Here is a 12641-nt window from a genome sequence, read left to right on the forward strand (position 1 = left end):
AGCAACCTCCCAACTCCCTGGCTGATGGTGAGGCTCTGACGTGGGCCCACGGTTCAGCAGAAATGAATGGACAGAGCCTCTGGTGGAAGAATCCAGCAGCCAGGGACAGTGGCTGAAATAGCAGAAATACAATTTAGTCAGGTACTCACTCACTCATAGGCGCGGTGGATGGCAACTGAAAGGTTCCGGTCTGAGGGAAGGGGGGATGGAAGCAAGAGGGGCGCCACACTCGTCCCAGGGCAGGTAGGGGTACATCCAGAAACCTCATACTCCTCCCGGGTTTTCGGTACCAAATGAGAGGTAAACTGAGGCAGGAGGACAAAGAGCAAAAAAGTTAAAAGGCTGTAACAGCTCTGTTGTGCTTATTGTTGTTGTTAGGTATCATACAATCACTTCAGACCAAAAGAACCCGAAGCATAACAGAACAAAACAATTCTTGGTCCTGAGCCATGCTCATTAATCCTATGCCTGAGCCCCTTGTAACCACTGTGCCGATCCCTCTCCTTAAGGATTTTCCTCTTTTTTTGCTGCTCCTCCACTTTATCAAACATGATGTCCTTGTCTAGTCACTGGTCTCTCTGACAAAATGTCCAACATTTATCGCACACTGTCTTGACAGCATTGCCTCTCAGGAGCACTCTGGCCTTACTTCTTCCAATACATGTAATCTTGTCCTTTTGGCAGTACTTCCAGTGTTCTTCTGCTGCACCACAATTCAAAGGCATTGATTTTACTAAGCTCTCAAAGTCCAACTTTCCTATTCATACGAGGTGACTGAAAATACCATGGGTTGGGTCAGGCACACTTTATTCCCCAAAGTAACATTCTTGCTTTCAAACATTCTAAGGAGGGAAGTCTTGTGAAGCGTATTTACCCAGTGAAGGTCATCCTTTGATTACTTGACTGTTGCTTCCGTTAGCATTGATCATAGATCCAAACAAGACAATGTCCTTGACAACTTCAACCTTTTCTCCATCGGTCATGATTTGCCTATTGGTTCCATTTTAGGCGTGTGGTCTTGTTTGCATTGAATTATAATCCACACTGACGCTGCCATCCTGGATCTTCAGCAGCAGTTGTTTCAAGTCTGCACACTTACCAGGCAAGGTTGGGTCATTCTCAGACGGCAGGTTGTTAACAGGTCTTCCTCCAATACTGCTACCATGGTCTTCTTCAAATAAACCAGCTCCTCTAATTATTTTCTCAACATACAGATTGAATAAGTATGGTAAAAGGCCAGAACCCTGACACACATCTTTCCTGATTTTAAACCCTTGTCCTATTTACACTACTGCCTTTTGATCCATGTACCTGTTCCCCATGAACACAACAACATGTTCTGGAATTTTCCACTCTTCTCCAGATTAATCAGAGTTTGTTATGATCTAAACCGTCAATCAAGCACAAGTAGACTTTGTTCTGCTGTCTCTGCTTTGAGCCAAGATCCATCTGACATTAACTATGAGATCCCTTGTGGCTCATCCTCATCTGAATCTGCCCTGAACCTCAGGGAGCTCCCTCTCAATGTTTGTAAATTTTGTTGAATAATCTTAAGAAAATTTTTACTGTGTGTGATATCAGTGATATTATTCTGTAATTTGAACATGCTGTTGGGTCACCTTTCTTTTGAATTGGCACAAATATGAATCTCTTCATCGCTTGGCCAAGTTACTATTTTCCAAATTTCTGCTATTGATGAGTGAGTGCTTCCCAGCTCTGTCAGTTTGCTGTACCATTTCTATTGGTATTCCATCAATACCTGGAGCTTTGTGTAGGCTAATGCTTTCAGTGCAGCTTGAACTTTTTCCTCAACACCATTGGTTCTTGCTCATATGCTACCTCCTGAAATGGTGTTATATCCACTAGTTCTTTTTGGTACATTTGATTCTGTGTATGAGTTCCACTTTCTTTTAGTGCTTCCTGCATATTTTACCCATAGAATCTTTCAAGATTACACCTGGAGGCTTAGATCTCTTTTTGAGTTCTTTCACTTATCTTAAAGTGAGTTTGTTATTAATGTCGACTTTCTTCTTCTTTTTGATTTTCTAACTTTAAGGCTAGGAATATTTAATCATATTTGATTTTGCCTTCTCAAGCTGCCCTGTGAATTTTTCTGTTCAACCCTTTGATTCCATCATTCTTCCATTTCCTTAACTACTCTATGAGTAAGGGCAAGTTCCAGTGTCTCTTCTGACATCCACTTTGATCTTTTCTTCCTTTCCTGTCTTTTTGATGACCTTTTGCTATCTTCATGAATGATGTTCCTGATGTCCTCCCACAACTCAACAAGGTTTCTGGCATCAGTGCTCAATTTAGAAAATATCTGTTCTTGAAATGTTCTCAAAATTCAGATAGGATTGAATCAGGTCATGTTTTGGCTGTCCTGAACTGGTTTTCATTTTCAACCTTAACTTATGTATGCCAAATTTATTGTCTGTTTCACAGTCAGCCCATGGCCTTGTTCTAACTGCTAATCTTGAACTTCTTCATTGTCTGTTCCCACAGATGCAGTCTATATGATTTTTGTGCATTCCATTCTGGCAAGTCCATGTGTATTTATTATTATTATTTTGTTTAGTTAAAAAGGATATTTAGGGGAGACCTCTGGGGGGGGGGCAAAAAAAAGGATATTTGTTGCGAACAAGTCATTGGTCTTGCAAAATTCTATCAAGACGGTCATATTTTGTGCATTCCAAGTTCCAATTATGGTGATAACTCAGTTGTCAAACTCAATTTGTTCCAAAATCCTGTGTGAACACTGAATAGTTTGAAAACTGAACATATTTGTCCTTTAAGAAATAATGAAAACTATATAATTGTTCTGAGGCTCAAAACTTAAACATAAAAATTCTCTTTCCAGGTTTTAACCCAGAGTTAACATCCCTAGTGGAAGTACCCTTGTAAAATACCTAGCCACAGTCAATATAGTACATCAAATCTCAAAACACAGTACAAGAAATAGCATGAAATAGTTACAATATTTTATGCAAAGAAAATACAGAATGATGAATGTTTTCATGCACTAACCAAGCACTAGGTGTTGTCTGAGTGAGAGTGGCATCCAGGCTGAAGCATCATCCCTTTGTGTCTCAGGCAAAATGCAACGCACGGCGCACTCTTGGCCGTTACAGGGTTTTTCAAGTAAATTTTCAGTTCACTACCAGGGAAACTGAAGAACACCAGTCAGATTTTTGAACAGCAGGACTTTGTTGTGGAAAGTTCAAGTTGCGGAAAGTTTGATCTTGGAGCCACGCATAACCAAGGTACCTACCACTGTGTTAGATTTCCGCACTTGTTTCTTCTTACCTTGAGTTGTGAAGATCCCTAAAGCTGCAGTCCCACTGGCTTTGCTCTGGTCACCTTCCCATGGTACACTCTAATTTGAGAATGCAGCTCTTCCTCAGACACATGTAAAGAGCTTTCTGGATCAGGGAGCCGATCCTCCAGCATTATTTCCAGCGGTTTTCCTCCAGCGTGTTCTGCTTCCCTTCAGTGTGTCACAGTGTTTTGAAGTATTGTATAAGGACTTCAGGATTGGCTTCCTCTGAATTGGGAAGCCAAGTCATTCTTTGTGATCTGTTCTTTGTCCGGAAGTTTGGCTGACACCCGTTCCTCTGGGGTGACCCTTCTGACAGTTGAAATAACAGTGACATAACATCCAGCATTCCAGTGACACACAAACCACAATAGCATGACAAACCCACAGACAAGTGGAATTTTCCCTCGAATACTTCCTGCTAAAATCTGTTGTTATGTGTCTTTGTTGATGTTAGCAATGATATCCTCCAATCCCTCAAATTATTTTCTCTTGATTTTGATGTTCAAGAATGTACTACTATTTTGTGTAACATTTCGTCTTTTGGATAAAATTACTCAAATGTGCTCACAAAATATTTCAAATTTTTAAAATTTCATATCAAAATAATTATACTCTATTGTTCTAAGCTCACATCATGTAGTACATCTAAATTACTGAGTAACATTTAATATTTCTTTCCCTCACTGTTTCTATAGTAAATCCAATTTGTTTTTGTATAACATATTAAGTGATGGGGATAATATTTGATGCCAATATTTGTAGTCTGAGTAAATGTTTTTTCATAGCATTATCAAGGTCAACTACCATCTCTGCCAAAGGCAGAACATTTCCTTTATCGCTGTCATAAATTTTCTTGGATGGTCTTTGGAACACATTTATTGTGCACAGTCTAAATTATGTATACTATATGTCCAGCATAGCACGTCACCGCATGTTTTCGCTGAGCAGTTCGTCAATCAAAAATACTTAGTCATTTTCTTTTTTCAAATTAGATTTTAGTCTTAATTACCCAATACTGCTATTTTGGTCTAGTTCACTTTATTTACGTTTACTCATTTGCCGTGGTTGGCTATTGCCCATTCTCATACATTAAACACAAGCTTATTTTCATAAAGTAAGCCAAAAGTAATGTTTTCTTGCATTTGAAAGAATCATAGATTAAATGAACCCTAAGTTTCTATTGGCTCCATCTTTTGATAATTCAAGCACTCTTTTGTTTTGTTTTTTTCTCCCAATATGTATGAGACCAGGCTTCCCTGGGCTGCTACAAGAAACTAGCAGACAGGGATAGATAAGAAACAACTTTACTTTGAGCATGGGGAACGACAAATTAGCACTTAACTGCTATATTGTAGTCTAAATCCTGCTGTCAAACTTTCTTTTGTAAGATGGATAATTTTTAATAAGAGTTGCTCATTGTTGGATATTAAATATGTATTTCTATGCTATGGAATTGTCAGGAAGCAACATTTGGTTTGATGGATTCATCAGCATTTTTTTCTCTACTAGTTTTTATTAAAAATTACCAGTCCATGTTGACATGGAGATAACTTTACTTCCTGTTCCCTCGGTGATGATTTTTGCCATGTTCAGCAAACAGATTACAGAGATAGATAGATAGATCGATAGGCAGATCATTCAGACGCTTACTTAATTCCTTTTTTTTTTTTTTACAAGCACAGATTCTGTTAAGACTCACCTACTCTTGACATGTTCTCAGGAGAGATCAATCCCTGTAAAAGAATATTGGCCTTGGTAAAGTAGAGCGTCAGAGGAATAAATGACCCTCAAAGAGGTAGATACATCAGTTATCTGGAACAATGGGCTCAAATATAACAATTGTGAGGATTGTGTAGGAGGGCCAGACAGTGTTTCCTTCTGTTATACATAGCTATGAGTAAGAATAAAATTAAACTTGATGGCAGCTTACATGTGTATGTATCAAAATATATATATGTATCCAAGTGAATAAACATATGGATATATATTTTACATCTACATGTAGTTATATACATGAATATGTGTCTACACTCTAGGGGCCTTTAAGAAAGTTCATGGAAAATTGAATGAAAAGATAATGGAACCCATGGATCCATGCTGCATGTCCCCAACAATCTAAAAGTATATGCTCCATCATTTATATGCATCTATAGGATGTAGAAAGACATGTCAAACTGTAGCTATCAAATTATCAACATTATTTTGTAAGCCTTTTGTATTCTTTCTGTTTGCTCTTTGTTCAGATTGCTATAATGCACCAAAAGCTTGAAGAGAAAGATGATTTATTTGAAAAATTTACATGGAATCTCCATTGCCCATAAAACAAGGTTTTTTACTTGCTAACACCTAAAAAAATGAATTATCACAGAAAAAGCTTGAAGCCTCTGTAAGTGTTTTGGTGACAGAAGCCCAGTAAACCCTGTAAATCACGTTCATGACTCATGTGCATAATGCTCAGTGGCATTGATTGCAGTGGTCCCCATGTGTCGGCATTTTCACAATCGTTGTAACATTTCCATTAACGAGTCTCACTACATGGCTTTCATCAAGCTCATTCATGCTGTGAAGCAGTGGTTCTAACCTGCCTAATGCTGTGACCCTTTAATACAGTTCTTCATGCTGTGGTGACCGCCCAACCATAAAATTATTTTCGTTGCTACTTCATAAGTGTAATTTTGCTACTGCTATGAATCGGTTGCCCTGTGAAAGGGTCATTTGACCCACAAAGGGGTCATGACCCACAGGTTGAGAACCACTGTGGTAGAGTAATTATCCATGGATTCAAAGATTTGATTTTTTTTAAGTGTAAAGCATTCTTTTAGAAATTATGTTTTGTGGTTTTTTTTAATTAGTTTGTTTTTTTAACCTTTTCCATTCGCTCACAGTTACCGTACTTAGAAAGTGATCTTAAGGATAGTTTTGGGTCACGGTTTAAAGAATAGCTTAGGGAGATGTATCAGGGATTCCCGTGTCATGATGGGTATAATATGTCTGGGTTCTTTGAGAACTTGAGCTCTGTATACATGTTCCTCCTGTACTAGAATCCATCTCTTTGACGCTGATGAGAACATTCAGTAGTTATTTGTGCTGTGGTTTGGTGCCAGCAGTTCGGTTATGACCCTCAGCAAACTTATGCACAATAGAAAGCAGCAGCTTGTGATCCTGCCCATCCTGACACTTGTTCTTATCCTTGAGTCCTTAGTGGCACCAACCGTGTCAGGCCTCTCCTGGAAGGTCTTCCTCTTGTTCGCTGCCTCTCCGTAGTACAAACAGGATACGCTTCTCTTAGGAACTGATCTCATCTGACAGTATGCCCAAACATGTAAGACAAACTTACCAGCCTTGCCTCTAAAGAGTCCTCTGGCCTCATTTCTTTCAAGACGGATAGGTTTGTCCTTTTAGCAGTCCATGGGACGTTCAGTGTTCTTCTCTAGCGCCACAATTCAAATGCATCTATCCTTCTATGGTTTTCCGTCTCCAGTGTCCAGCTTTCAAATGCATACGAGGCAATAGAAGATACCATAGTTTAGGTCAGATTCACCTCAGTCCTCAAAGTAACATCTTTGCTTTTAAATATTATAAAGTTCTTAATGCCACATGTTTATTGGTCTCTTGTCTGCTGCTTATGCGTGCACCGATTATGGCTTCAAGCTAGACAAATCCTCAACCACCTCAACCTTTTCTTCTTTTATCATGATGTTACCTGTTGGTCCACTTGTGAGTATTTGGGTCCCATTTACATTGCGTTACAATCTATGCAGAAGTCTGCAATCCTTAATTTTCATTAGCAAGTGCTTCAAGCCCTCCTTACTTTCAGCAAGTAGTGTTGTGTCATTTACATATATTCCAGGTTGTTAATAAGCTAGCCTTTCTTCAATCCTGATGCCATATTCTTCTTTATATAAGCCAGCGTGTCTGACTATTTATTAAGCAAGTAATCATCTTGAACCAGCATGGTGAGAAGATAAAACTCTGATCACACCTTTCCCGATTTGTAACCATGCAGTATTCTCTTGTTCTATTTGCCCAACTGCCCCTTGATTCATGTACACATTCCTCATGAGTACAACGAAGTATTCTGGAATTCCCATTCTTCTAAAAGGTATCCATAATGTTTTATAATCTAAACAGTCTAATGCCTTTGCATAGTCAATAGAACATCTTTCTGGTATTCTTTGCTATGAGCCAAGATCTGTCTGATGTCAGCCCACGTCCTCTTCTGAATCTGTCCTGAACTTCTGGGTGGTCCCTGCCAATGTACTGCTGCAATAGCTGTTGGATGTTCTCCAGAAGACTTTTACTTGTGTGTGATGTCAATGATATGAATCGATAGTTTGAGTATTCCGTTTGGTTCAGTAGTTATAACTAGTATATTTTAATGTTCAAATCTTCACTTCATCAAATACTTACTTTGTAAGCCCAAATGGAATATTTAATGTGGCCTTTTAAAAATAGAATACTTTATTCCATCTCCTGGACCTTTGTCATAATAAATATACAAATAATCGATTTTTCCTTAAATTGTTATGATAAAAATATTAAAATAATAATGTGTTTAGGATGAGTAGAGGTACATTGGACTGAATCTGAATAACAGCAGCTGTCTAGCACATTAACTAATGAATCGATTTCACTCTTTCTTACATTCTTCCACTTTTCAAAAGGATGAGCCATGAGTTATCTGGGACTAGTTTGGAGGATAAATTCCATGTCTAATCATTGTGAACCCTATGTTATGTAAATCGTAATATTCCCCTCCCATGCCTGAATAATTTATTTCTGGGCAGCACTTCTGCACAGTTCTCTGGTCACTTTTAGTCCTCTACTAGAGTGCTCAGTCGCTCGTACAGACGTGTCAAGGGACCACGTCTCCAAATGCCCACGTCTATGAAGACAATAGTGGTGGCAACAACTGAGATAGGAGCTCCCTTCTTTCTCCCGGACAAATATCGACATAAGCTCCCTTCCTCTATTCTTTTCTTCCTTCCTTCTTTCTTTTCATCAAGACTTTAATCTTATGCCATACTATGAAAAATAAATGTTAGACAGGTAGTACGCAGGGGAAAAGCATATGGTTTATTAAACTTTCAAAATCTCAGCTGAGGCGCCTAAAATGAGGAATCATGAGTACTCATCACCCTAACCCCCAAAGCGCTGACTGTAATATTTTCAAATTTGGTAGGATTTCTGCTTGTTGTTTTAATTATGCTTATAGGATAATTTTACAATATTTGATGTTTGGAACTCATATTTAAGTATCTAAATTTCATGTAAATTTTGCAATATGTAAAAAATGTGAGAGATGGAAAATACTCAGGTCATTCAATTGAAGTAAAACTGAAAGTGGACATTGTTAAGGCTGGATGGCAAGTAATTTGACTATCATGAGCCAAATGAAGGGTTTCATTACTTAATATGAAAAACAAAACAAAATAAAAACATATTTTAATGGCTTCAATAGTATTTGATGGTCAATACATATTTTGGATGTATGAAAATGCATAATTGTAAAGACTTTTTTACTGTTGAATCTTCTTATTAGCTCCATCTCGTGTTTGTCCTCAGGTGATTGATTAATTTCTGAAAGACTGTTCTAATTCAACAATATGGCACCTTGGGATTAAAACTCTCAAAAATGACAAACACCAACCTGAGTTTTAGACGCAGAGATTTCCTACTCCATTTTGTTTTATAAGATACAATGATTTGACATCTTTTTTCCACTATTTACTGTTATCTCTTCTATGAATGCCTACAGGTAATCCCAGAGTTTTGAAAGTTCACTGTATACACATTTGCTATGAATAAGAGATTGCTTATGTAAATATGCTGTCAATAGAAATGAGATCATTTGAACTGATGTAATGGCATCCACCATACAGGAACATGTACACTTAAGGGGCAAATAAAACTTTCCAGAGGAACCAGCAGGTATAAATAAATTTGCATGTGACAACTAAGTTTCCATTGGGGAATTATCACATATTGTCTCCCCAACAGCAATTCTGCATTGGTATGGATATTCCAGCATTTCTTATTATAAAAATAACTCAGAGTAACAGCTCATGGGCTACACTTTCACCCAGCTTGTCATGTTAGGCTCCATTTCATCCATCTGAATCTTGTGAAACTTGCGGTAAAGCTGGGCATATTGCTAAAAAAATATTTACACTGACCACAGGGAAAATGTGGATATTTTTTAGTAACTAGGAACTACAGAAGTAATCATTTACTAGGTCCAAATGAGATTAAATATAGTACCAGAGGCAGTTGGATTACCAAGGGGAGACCCGTAATTTAACCATAATTGTATAAGGTAAAATCTTGCCAAACTTTAAAATGGGAGACTGAATTAAATGGGTCTACAATGCTTAAAATGAGACTTTTTAAAATGAGTATTTTAAAGTGTCTGATATTTTTTCTCATAGAACAGGTATTCTTATTACCAATCCAACATTGCATTTGGTTACCAGCACTTGCTATGGATTGTGACAGTCTAACAAACGTATTCTTATGCCCTAAAAGGACAAAGATAACTAAACAGGCAATAACTATAAATTCTGCAAGACCTAGGGCAGAATATAACAAGTAAACATTATATAGATGGCAAGATATAAAGACAATAGATGTCAAGTGCATGACAGACCTAATAGCCAGTTACTGGGCAACTTGAAAGCAGTAGAAATCCCCTGACTTCAGAGCCCCTGGTTGAACAGGGCCCTCCTTGCCTCTGTGCACTAGCTCATTTCACTGTACATTTCAGGCAGTGTTTTAGTTCTACTAGGCTGCAAGGAAGATAGTTTACTGCCAAACTGGCGAAGTCATATCACACTTCTGTCCATAGGTAAGCCCCTCTTCCTTGCTTTCTTGCAATTTATTAAAGAGATTTATAAAGCTCATGAACCCACTATGAATCTCTCTAACTTTTGTAACATCTTACTGATGTCTATGGCAAGATGAATTATATATTTATCCTTTAACACTCTTTTTCCCAGAGGATCCTCGGGGTCTAAATTAGTATGTTTAATTAGAGCCTCCCATAGCTTTTCTAAGAAGGCTGTCCATTTTCTTTACCTTTTGCAAAATAAGTCTAGTTTTATCATATGGTATCGTAATTTAGGCAACTGTTTTCAGTCCAAATATCCCTATTCCAGAACTCATAGTTAGGTGTAGCCATATTACCAAATAATGTCAGCCTTTTTCTTTTTAGGATTTGAGGATCAAATTTGTTCCAGTTCTTAAAAATGCATCCCAGGGGTGTGTCTTGTTGTTGTTATGTCGTTAGATGCCATCAAGTCGACTCCAAATCGATTGGGACCCTGTGCCCAACAGAACAGAACATGGCGTCCTCCTGCACTATCTTCACAACGGTTCCTATGACTGAGCCCACTGATAAAGCCACGGTGTCGCTCTGTCTCATACACGGTCTTTTTCCTTTCGCTGCCCTTCCACTTTACCAAACATGATGTCTTTCTCCATGGATTGGTCTCTCCTGACAGTAGGTTCAAAGTATGGAAGACAAAGTCTTGCCATTCTTTCCCCTAAGAGGCACTCTAGCTTTACGTCTTCCAAAAGAGCACAGGTTGTAGTTTTGGCAGTCCATGGTACGTTCAATATTCTTCTCCAGCACCAACATTCAAATGCATCCACTTTTCTTTGGCCTTCCATAATCAATGTTTAGCTTTCAAAGAACAATAGACCATGTGTTAGTCCAGGTAGACTAGATTTACCAATTCATAGATATTCATATGTGTATAAAAAAGCTTTATATATATAATTGAATATAGAGAAAACATCCTAGCCCCGTCAAGATCAAGTCCATAAATCCAATATTAGCCCATATGTCTGATGCCAATCTATAAAGCCCTCTTCAGACACATGAAACACATGCAATGATGCCGAATGCAGGAAGATCACAGGCCAGTGAGTGAGAAGTCTTATGGATCCAGTGGCATTGTAAGCATCTCAGCGCTGTCAGGGGTCTCCACGTGGCTCCTTCAGCTCCAGGATTCTAGCGTAGCTCCATGTGTCTTGTCTGCAGGAATGTCTTGCCGCAGGCAGTGAGCATGAGCGTGTGTCCCACCTCCAGCCAGTTATGTATCTCCTTAGCACTTCCAAATGAATTCATTGAGCTGCGACCTGATTGACAGACTAAGCTCCACCCCTTCACTGCTAAGTCTTAAATTGACAAGATTATGCAACTACCACAGACCAGTATAATTAAGATCAAGCTCCAGGAAATAGAAATCTGGTTTTCCAGGGCAAAATAGATAGTCACTGAATAGTCAGACACTTAGAAAAATATACATTCATCCTAACCAAACTTTATGAAGTTCTGCCAGGACAATATCTGAAATCCCACAAAAGCTGAGGGATTATAAAATGTTTTCATCATCATTTTCTAGATGGGAATGGTTGACAGGCCTTAATGAGGCTTTAGACTGGTGTCCAGAAGTCTGAGTCCTCCCATTCCATTTCCATGATCTTTTGCAAAGTATTGGAATCTCAACCCGTACAAAGGCTTTAATTTGGTACCAGATGAAATAACAGAGAGAAGCCAGACCAGAAGGGAAAGGAGAGACAGAGAAGTAAACATCTCCACTGTAGATTCTTGACTCTGAGCTGCAGCCGCATGCCCACCCACTGGGATCCAACACTGAGTTAAAGAGAACTCTGGGGGCCACCTGTGTTCCTGCCTAGGTAAAAGTTTGTTCCAGTCCCTTGGTGGAGAAGGACACTGTTTCCACTAGATGACACAGAGTGCAGGGGATGTTGGGGAATGTAGTTCACAAGATGGTGACGGTCCTTGGTCAATGAAGCTATGAAAAATAGCCGAAAACTTTGGTTAAGAGAGAGGGTGCCTGGCTCTTAAGAGTTTTTCTGAACTCTCTTTCCACTCAGTCATACCAGGGAACTACGTTCACCCCTCTGTCTCTGGTTTGCTTGTCTCTATATTTGCTCCCATGGAAAGTCTGATTATCATTATAAAACTTAGTTTCTTCCTCATTATTTTGAAATTACAGCCTTTAATGTCATTCATTTTGTGATTTTTTTTTCCAGAAAGGTACTGAAGAAGAATTTTGAGAGAACATACTAAGTTTCCCGCCTTCAATTAAACAAGACGGCTATATTTTGTAAGTCCATTTATATTCTAGTTCTTTTTAATTTCTATATTTTTCTTAGATGAAGAATACTTTGTGGTGCAAAGCATCACATTTTGCATTTGGAATTAGAGTTCAGTTTTGCTCTAATGAAATATTTCATTGATTTAATCTTCTTAATGCCTTGTTTTAGGTAAATCTTTCATTTCAATGAATAGTGC

The 12641-nt window shown here is 38.4% G+C and overlaps 1 non-coding gene across 1 annotated transcript; it reads right to left on the reverse strand.

Moving 5' to 3' along the window:
• Positions 1-4555: 4555 nt before the first annotated feature.
• On the reverse strand, positions 4556-4688 carry LOC115871488. The gene has a single exon (XR_004047334.1). It is a non-coding gene; the product is annotated as a small nucleolar RNA SNORA63 (small nucleolar RNA).
• Positions 4689-12641: the final 7953 nt, after the last annotated feature.

Source organism: Echinops telfairi, unplaced genomic scaffold (genome assembly GCF_000313985.2).
Source record: "Echinops telfairi isolate 266 unplaced genomic scaffold, ASM31398v2 ScPeMD7_5868;HRSCAF=6743_0, whole genome shotgun sequence".
In the NCBI taxonomy this organism is placed as follows: Eukaryota; Metazoa; Chordata; class Mammalia; order Afrosoricida; family Tenrecidae; genus Echinops; species Echinops telfairi.